This window comes from Zeugodacus cucurbitae, chromosome 3 (genome assembly GCF_028554725.1).
Source record: "Zeugodacus cucurbitae isolate PBARC_wt_2022May chromosome 3, idZeuCucr1.2, whole genome shotgun sequence".
Lineage (NCBI taxonomy): Eukaryota > Metazoa > Arthropoda > Insecta > Diptera > Tephritidae > Zeugodacus > Zeugodacus cucurbitae.
In genome coordinates this window covers 9120320-9128902 of record NC_071668.1, presented here as the reverse complement: position 1 = coordinate 9128902, position 8583 = coordinate 9120320, and the positions used below count along the sequence as shown (strand labels likewise).

General features: G+C 29.4%; 1 long non-coding RNA gene across 1 annotated transcript; it reads left to right on the top strand.

Moving 5' to 3' along the window:
* The first annotated feature begins 3051 nt into the window (after positions 1-3051).
* LOC128920551 (uncharacterized) lies at positions 3052-8583 on the top strand. The gene is made up of 2 exons (XR_008470636.1): positions 3052-6254; positions 6727-8583. It is a non-coding gene; the product is annotated as an uncharacterized LOC128920551 (long non-coding RNA).

Below are 8583 nucleotides of genomic sequence, written 5' to 3'. Positions count from 1 at the left end.
CTAGCTTAGTTGGTCGAAGTAGCATTTGCAGACAGCGTAATATAATGTTGAGGAATAAATTATAGCTTTTTTGAAAAAGAAATTTTTGTCAGGTACTCATTAGCAACAGTACTGGCACTGGAATCGATTACAGTACGCTTTGGGCTAGTTAAGGAGTGTCTTAGATCCTTATCAATAGCTTCCAGCTATTTTGCGATCCGACTAGTGTGGGTACCCGGTCACTGCGGGATCATTGATAACTGTATAGTGGACAAGCTTGCAAGAGAGGCTACCCTAGTTACATTGACGTCGGAATGGGAGCGCATTGGTAGTCCATGGTCCACCTGCGCAAGAGCGCTGGACATGCAGACTACGCACGAGCTCGTCAAACACTGGTCAACTACCAGTACTTGTGCAGTGGCGAGGTCCTCTGTCGTAAGCGGTCCCTTCAACTGCTTTCTCTGGGCAAGGTCCATCTCAGCGCGATCATTGGTGTACTTACTGGATATTGTCCAATGGGTACCCATGCGGTGAGACTTGGGATCGTGGCAGATGCAAGTTGCCAAAGCTGTATGGATGAAGGCGAGATGCAATCATCTAAGCATTTCCTTCTTCATTGTCCAGTATTTGCCAGACTGAGGTTGAAACACCTCGGAAGCCCCTTTTTCGGCGATCCTAGCGAATTGGCTAGAATCGATATTAGCCGTCTTAAGAAATTTGTAACGGATTCCAAGCGTTTTGCTGAATCTTAAAAGTCTTCGATCCACCGGGAGTTTTATGGGTACCAGAATGGACATCGTCAGGCTGTCTAAGTGAGATCTTCTGTTTTTGCAGGGATCTGCCTACAAACCTAACCTAACCTAACTCTTGTAACTTGTAAAGATGTTGCTGAAAATCAATGGGACACTGTAATGATTAGTTTAGGAAACACAAAATATTATTTTGTTGCAATAAAAGTAATTTATTATAGAATAATAAACTTTTTCGATTCTAATTTGTTAAATGTTTATTATTTTTATTTTTTTCATAATTTATTATATTATTTCTATATTAATTTAATTTATTTCCGTAGAAATGTCTATACGAATAGCTATTGCAAATACATAAATAAACAAAAAAAAAAACACAAAACGAAGCACAATTTTGTATGAAATGTGAACATTTTCAAACTAAAAGAGTCAATTCTTATTCAAGTAATTTGTACAGCGCAGAAAACTAAATAATAAGTTAAATATAAATATAAATAAAATAAAACTACAAACTTAAGGCAAATTAAATAAATAATAATAAAATGTATTAAAACTGCATGTAAAATTATACTCAGCACAAAAATATATATGTATAAAATAATTGTTCGAAAAAAATTACACAAAAAATGTTTAGAAATCACCACAAAGCTATAAAGGTTAAGCTGTACTGCTTGCTAAGCTTTTGAGAGCTTTTTAATGCAAATTAATTCGCACACTGTTCGTAAATTAGTCAACTTAGAAAAGACACTGCACATAATTAATATAGAAATATATATATAAAAATAATTTATTCATTTAAAAATAAAATGAAAAATATTTAGAAAATGTATATAAAATAGTTCTAGTTAAATAAAATAGTATATAGAACAATATATGCAATTAAAAAAGCTTAATAAACTGCTTGTGAGAGCGACAATAATTCAATAGCTATAATCACAATATATTATTAAAATATATGAATTTAAAGTAATAATTAGTTTAGGTAAAAAATAATTGTATTAAATTTGAAAGCGGAAATATTCAAGAATTTATTATGATAATAATATGTGTCTGTATATATAAATGGGTATTTAGCAATAATTAATAATATTATAATTGTTTTTTTTTTTGCTAATTGACAAAATTAATTTTATTCTCAAATTCTCGTCGGGACATGTGTAATGCAACATTAGATTAAATTAGATAAACTGCATTTGAAAATAATGTAAAAATCTTAAGTAGATGAATAAAATTAGGACTGAAATTAAGTTTAAATTAAGCAAAAAAATATACAATTTATTAAAAGATGTTTCAGACAGCTGCTTAATTTAGTCAATTAGTAATTTAGAATAAATTAAATATGTAAAAATAACAATAATAATTGCTAATTGACTAAATTAATTAATTGACTGAATCGCCCTTAACTAATTTAGTGAAAATGACGTAGTATGTGAGAACTAAAATGAGAGAGAAAAAATGTTGCGCGGAGAGCGCTGCTCGCTGAAGACAAGCGTTTCAATTTGGGAGGCACTCACTCTCAAGGCTGTGTTGACAATAAATACGAGTAGTTTTGCTAGATTGAAAGTGTGGTAGGTAATTAGTGTGGTAGATTTGTATGTGTGAAAGTAAAATTAAGTAGTTTAGTGTGATATTATTTTTTAATTTTATTTTTAAAAGTTTATTAGTCAAATTATTTGTAATTAATTGTTATTTAATTAATTTAGTAGGTGGTTTTTAACAAAGTATGAGTTTGATGAATAATTTAATTAATTTAATATTATAATAAAATAAATTAATTGTAAAAGTTATTTCATTTATAAAAATATGTATAAAAATAAGAGTAAATTATATAAAAATATAATTAAGTGATGCAGATTATTGTGTAAATATGTACGGAGTCGATAAGATATGATCATTAAATGCTTTTGTGAATACTTTTAAGTCGAAAACTATTGTAAATAACAATACATACGCACATAACCAGATGTAAAAACCGTTAATGAATGTTATATAATATATTTCAATTATTAATTGAGTTGAAAAATTACAACTTTGAAATAAAATACTAGAAAATGCTATAATAAAATTAATTTTATTTTTTAAATATATTAAAAATTTATATTTTAAGTTCTTGAAGGCGTAAACAAGTATGTAGTTAGTAAAAAAATATTAAACAATTATTTTTTTTTTTTAATTTTTTCTATTAAATTTTTATGATTTTTTTCTTTCTTTTATCAGTAAAAAAAAACTTTTATAAAATAATTATATAAATAATTTAAAAAAATATTTATTATTATTATTTATTTATTAAATTTTGTACTTTTTATTTTTCTGTATAAAAAAAACAAATCGAAATACTAATCAACAAAATATAAAGTATTAATTATAAATGTAAAACAACAACTATAAATATATTAAATAAAATTAAATTTATTATTTAAAAAACAATTATAATTAATTAATTGTAAATAATTATGAAGTCAAGTGAAACTGTTGCACGGCATTACAAATATAGTATTAAAAAGCACGTTTCCGTATAATTTAGTTGTGAGCTATAAAAAATAAATAAAATACAAAAATATATAAATATAAAGAGAAACACAAACAAATTTAAACAAAAGTTAGTTGTTAAAATATGTGAAATATTTAAATTATTAATTTAAAATTTACTGTATAAAAACTATACACCACCACACATGCTTCCTGCAATAATAGTTAGTAAAAATGAAGTTTGAAAGGCATAAATGTTTTGGCAAATTATACGAAAATGTAAAAATGTTGAAAAAGTATTCAAAAATATATAAGAAAACAGTATGAATATTGTAATGTAGTCCACACAAATGAAGTATGCATACAAAGCAAGAAGCTAAAAGTGAGTCTAATGACGCTACAGAATTTCCAGAAGATGAAATGAAATTTATGATAAAATATTTTTTTGAAAACCTGAATAATTTCAACTTTTGTGAGACACGAAATTAGTAAAAAATTACAGAATTCTCAGTAAACCATTCTTATTTTATGAAAATTACGTGATTTTCCATTTATGCGCCTATATGTAGGCAACATCAAAAAATTTATCGAAAAACTGTAAAATTACAATTATTGGACTTCAAAATTTTTTAAATTTAATTCTGAAATTATTTACAAATCTCGAATTAAACGATTTCCTTATCAGAGCGCCTAAAGATATAACTTTGGCACAAAAAAGTAACGCCTAAAGGTAGGCAACATAAAATGTTGATTAAATATTTGACTTCCAATACTGTTCTGTAAGCATTGTAGGGTTATAAGTGACTTCATAACCACATTTCAAATAAAAAGAAATTATTGTATTTCTTCAGTAAACTCCAGTTTTAAAAATTTATTTAAAATAATATTCTAGTTATTAAATACCTAATAAACAATTCCCGAAAAATTCAAGGCTATCAAAAATACCAGAAACCTCAAAAACACTCATCAATTACCAAAGCCTTTTCAAAAACGCGTATTGCATATATGAACTCATCAAAAATACTCAACATTTATACAAAAATTATAAATGTGTGTGTATGTACATATGTGTGTCACTGTTAATCACTTGCCATGTGCGTTTTATTATGTAATACAAAGTGTTTGTCTCATTATGCTAATTAAGCGAAATTTATTCTATGCCACTATGCAACTTTTAATATACATATGTATGTGAATAAATATATAGTTGTTGTTGTTTTTTATACTCATTATTACCCAATTAATTACATATATGTGTTCAAATTATGTGCTCGTAGTTAAATGTATACTTCTTCGATTAGTAAGTAGGCAAATTGGAAAAAGAATTTTTAGTTTTTTGAACTAAACTAATATTAAAATGTATATCTCTGTGTATGTATATACGTTATTCATATTATAATTTAACGAAATTACAAAAACAAATATGCTATTCATACTAAAAATCATGCATTAGCAAAGTATATATACTAAATATGCATGCGAATTCCCTTTCCGGCAAATACCCGCCCATTTAATTCAGTGAAAGACAAAAACAAATGAGAGCATTTGGAAAACCCCCAAGAGAACGTCAATACTAATAAGAATTTAGTATAAATAAAGGTGTTGAAAGATATTCATAAAGTGTTATCTAAACAAATTTATATATAAAACCCTAAAATATTCGTACAAAAAATTAAAAAATTATATAATAACTGTAAGCTCACTTTTACGAAGAGATCGGTCAGTCTTATATGTTCATACTACACTTTTTATTGTAAAAACTATTTAAAGCACACTTTTAGGCACATTTTTGCACATTTTATACTCAATTATCTGGTAGACAAGTTTATTTCTAATTTTAAGAAATTTAAAGAAATATAATTTTTTTATTTTTAAATTAATATACATATTATAAGTTGTATTTCCTGGAGGGATAAGTATTTGCACAATTTTTAATACAAATTAAGCACATTTTTAAGCACTTCTATTTTTATGCAAATATTTGTCTAGTATTTATTGGCTTTCGAGTCTTAAGATGGCGCCTAAACGTATACTATAAAATATGATTTTTTATTCACCTTGCAAAAAAAGCACAGTTTTGGGCGTTCTGTCATGCACAACATATTTATTTGTAATTTATATAATACGTACTACTATTGTAAATGTCTAATTCTACAGAAATAATATTATTATTTGTTATTGACACTTATCTATATAAATGTTTATTTTATTGACAAGTAAAGCGCACAGTCCTTTAAGGCATACTATTAGGAGCACATCTGCACAAATGGCACTAACGAAAATTTATTTAGAAGCACTTTCTATTATATAAGCACCTAGCACAATTTTAGCTTTTGCACCTAAGCACAATACTTGAGACATACTATTAGGCGCACATCTGCACAAAAGGCACTCACGAGCGCACAGCGCTCAATTTTCGGCACCAAATAGCACTAACGAATGCACCAAGCACAGCTTTAGGCACCAAAATTGCACCTAAGCACTCTTTTAAAGGTATACTAATGCATTTAATTCCCCTTTCTGAGGCATACTTTTAGGAGCACAAATTGCAATTATGAAAGTACAGTTAAAATTTTGCACCAACACACTATTTTCACACTATTGCACCAAATGGCACTAACGAATGCACAAAGCACAGCTTAAGGCACCTTTCCGAGGCATACTTTTTGGAGCACAAATTGCACTAATAAAAGCACAGAGAAATTTTGCACCAAAGCACTATTTTCGAGATATAGAGATATACTATTAAGCGCACATTTGCACATCAGCACTCACGAGCGCATAGAGCACAGTTTTATGCACCATAATTGCACCAAATGGCACTAACGAATGCACAAAGCACAGCTTTAGGCACCAAAATTGCACCTAAGCTCCTTATCGAGGCGCACAACTGCACAAAGGGCACTAATTAAAGCACATAGTAAGGTTTACACATCAAAGCACAATTTTAGGCACCAAATCATGCATTTAATTACCATTTCTGAGGCATACTTTTAGGAGCACAAATCGCACTAATAAAAGCACCGAGAAATTTTGCACCAAAGCACTATTTTCGAGGTATAGAGATAAATTATTAGGCGCACATCTGCACAAATAACACTCACCAGCACACAGAGCACAGTTTTATGCACCAAATGGCACTAACGAATGCACAAAGCACAGTTTTAGGCATCGAAATTGCAAAAAGCACAGTTTTAGGCGGGAACTTTTGCACCTGAGCACTATTTTCATGGTACACTAATTATCCTTTCTGGGGCATACTTTTAGAAGCACATCTGTACAAATTGCACTAATGAAAGCACATAGAAAATTTTGCACCTAAGCACTCTTTTCGAAATATAATATTAGGCGCACATCTTCAGCACAGTTATAGGCACCAAATAGCACTAACTAGGGCACAAAGCACAATTCTAGGCACCGAATAATGCATTTAATTACCCTTTCTGAGGCATACTTTTAGGAGCACAAATTGCAATAATGAAAGCACAGTTAAAATTTTGCACCAAAGCAATATTTTCGAAATATAGAGATATATTATTAGGCGCACATCTGCCCAAATGACACTGACGAGCGCACAGAGCATAGTTTTATGCGCCACAATTGCACCAAATGGCACTAACGAATACACAAAGCACAGCTTTAGGCACCAAAATTGCACCTAAGCACCTTATCGAGGCGCACAACTGCACCAAGGGCACTAATTAAAGCACATAGTAAGGTTTACACATTAAAGCACAATTTTAGGCACCAAATCATGCATTTAATTACCATTTCTGAGGCATACTTTTAGGAGCACGTCTGCACAAATTGCACTAATGAACGCACGGAAAACAATTTGCACCTAAGCACTATTTATATTAGGCGTACATCTGCACCAAATGGCACCAACGAGCGCACAGAGCAAAGTTTTAGGCACGGATTTTTGCACCTTAGCACTCTTTTCAAGGTATACCAATGTATTTAATTACCCTTTCTGAGGCATACTTTAAGAAGCATAATTTGCACTTTGAAAGCACAGAGAAAATTTTGCACCTAAGCACTCTATTCGAAATATAATATTAGGCGCACATCTTCAGCACAGTTATATGCACCAAATAGCACTAACTAAGGCACAAAGCACAGTTCAATGCACCGAATAATGCATTTAATTACCTTTTTTGAGATACACATCTGCACAAAATGCACTAATGAAAGCACTTTTCAAATTTTTAACCTAAGCACTATTTTCGAGATATACTATTAGGCGCACAACGGCACTCACAAACGTACATAGCACAGTTTTAGGCACTAAATTTGCACCTAAGCACATCTGCTAATCAGAAGGGAAGGGGCCCTGATTAAATTTCAGAATTACTAAGCACAGAGCACAAAGCACCCTGCACAATATATTTATTGGTCTCTGTTCTTGTGTATATGTATAACTTTAGGCGCTGCAACCTGTCTTGACATTTTTTGCCAGCGCAAATTATATTTTGAGTTACATTCTTTAGTTTTATAATTTTTCTCAAAATATATATTACTTTCCATATCTTAAGAACACTGCACACATTCAAGCACACTTTTAGGCACTATTCTAAATAATTATATCGGCACATGCACTTAAAAAAAATATTTTTGAAGCACCCTTACTATCGCACCACACATTATTGGCACAAGATGTACGCACTCAAGCACTTAGTCTGCTCACAAACCACTAAGGCTGGGTACATAGCGAAAACACAGAGCAAAGGACAAAGCATTGTTAAATAAAAAAAAATGAGTTATAAGAAAAATTCTGTAAAAACTGGTAAGATTTGACGAAACTCAATACTTTTGAGTTTTCTTTTTAATCTTTCAATATCTGTTTTGCTTGTAGTTTCACTATGTGCTCGGCCTAATGCACAGTATATAAGCATTTAGAGCACTCAAATAATATTTTAATTTAATTTATTTATTTTTAAATATTATGTTTTATTTTTTTCTGTACCTTAGCTGCTGATCTCATTGTAAAAGTGATTGCGAAAAACTACTTAAAAATATTAAAAATCTCAAAATCATCAATTCATATGTATCCAAAAATAAATTAAAAATATTTAGAGTATTAAATTAAAAAATCTGTAACAAATAATCGACTGAACACTCTAATTAATTATAGTATAATGTTAAATAAATATCTTAGCTAAAATTAATATGAATAATAATAATTATATGCAGCTTAAAAATTATAAATTATTTGAAGTTAAAAAAATTAAATATTAAAAAATTCATACAAAAACAAATAATCTCGACTTATGCCATTTTAAAATTCATATTAAAAGGGGAAATTACGAAAGGATTAATCAGATAATTACATACATAAAAGTTCATCAAGCTCAACAAAATTATGCAATATTAACAAAATTAATAA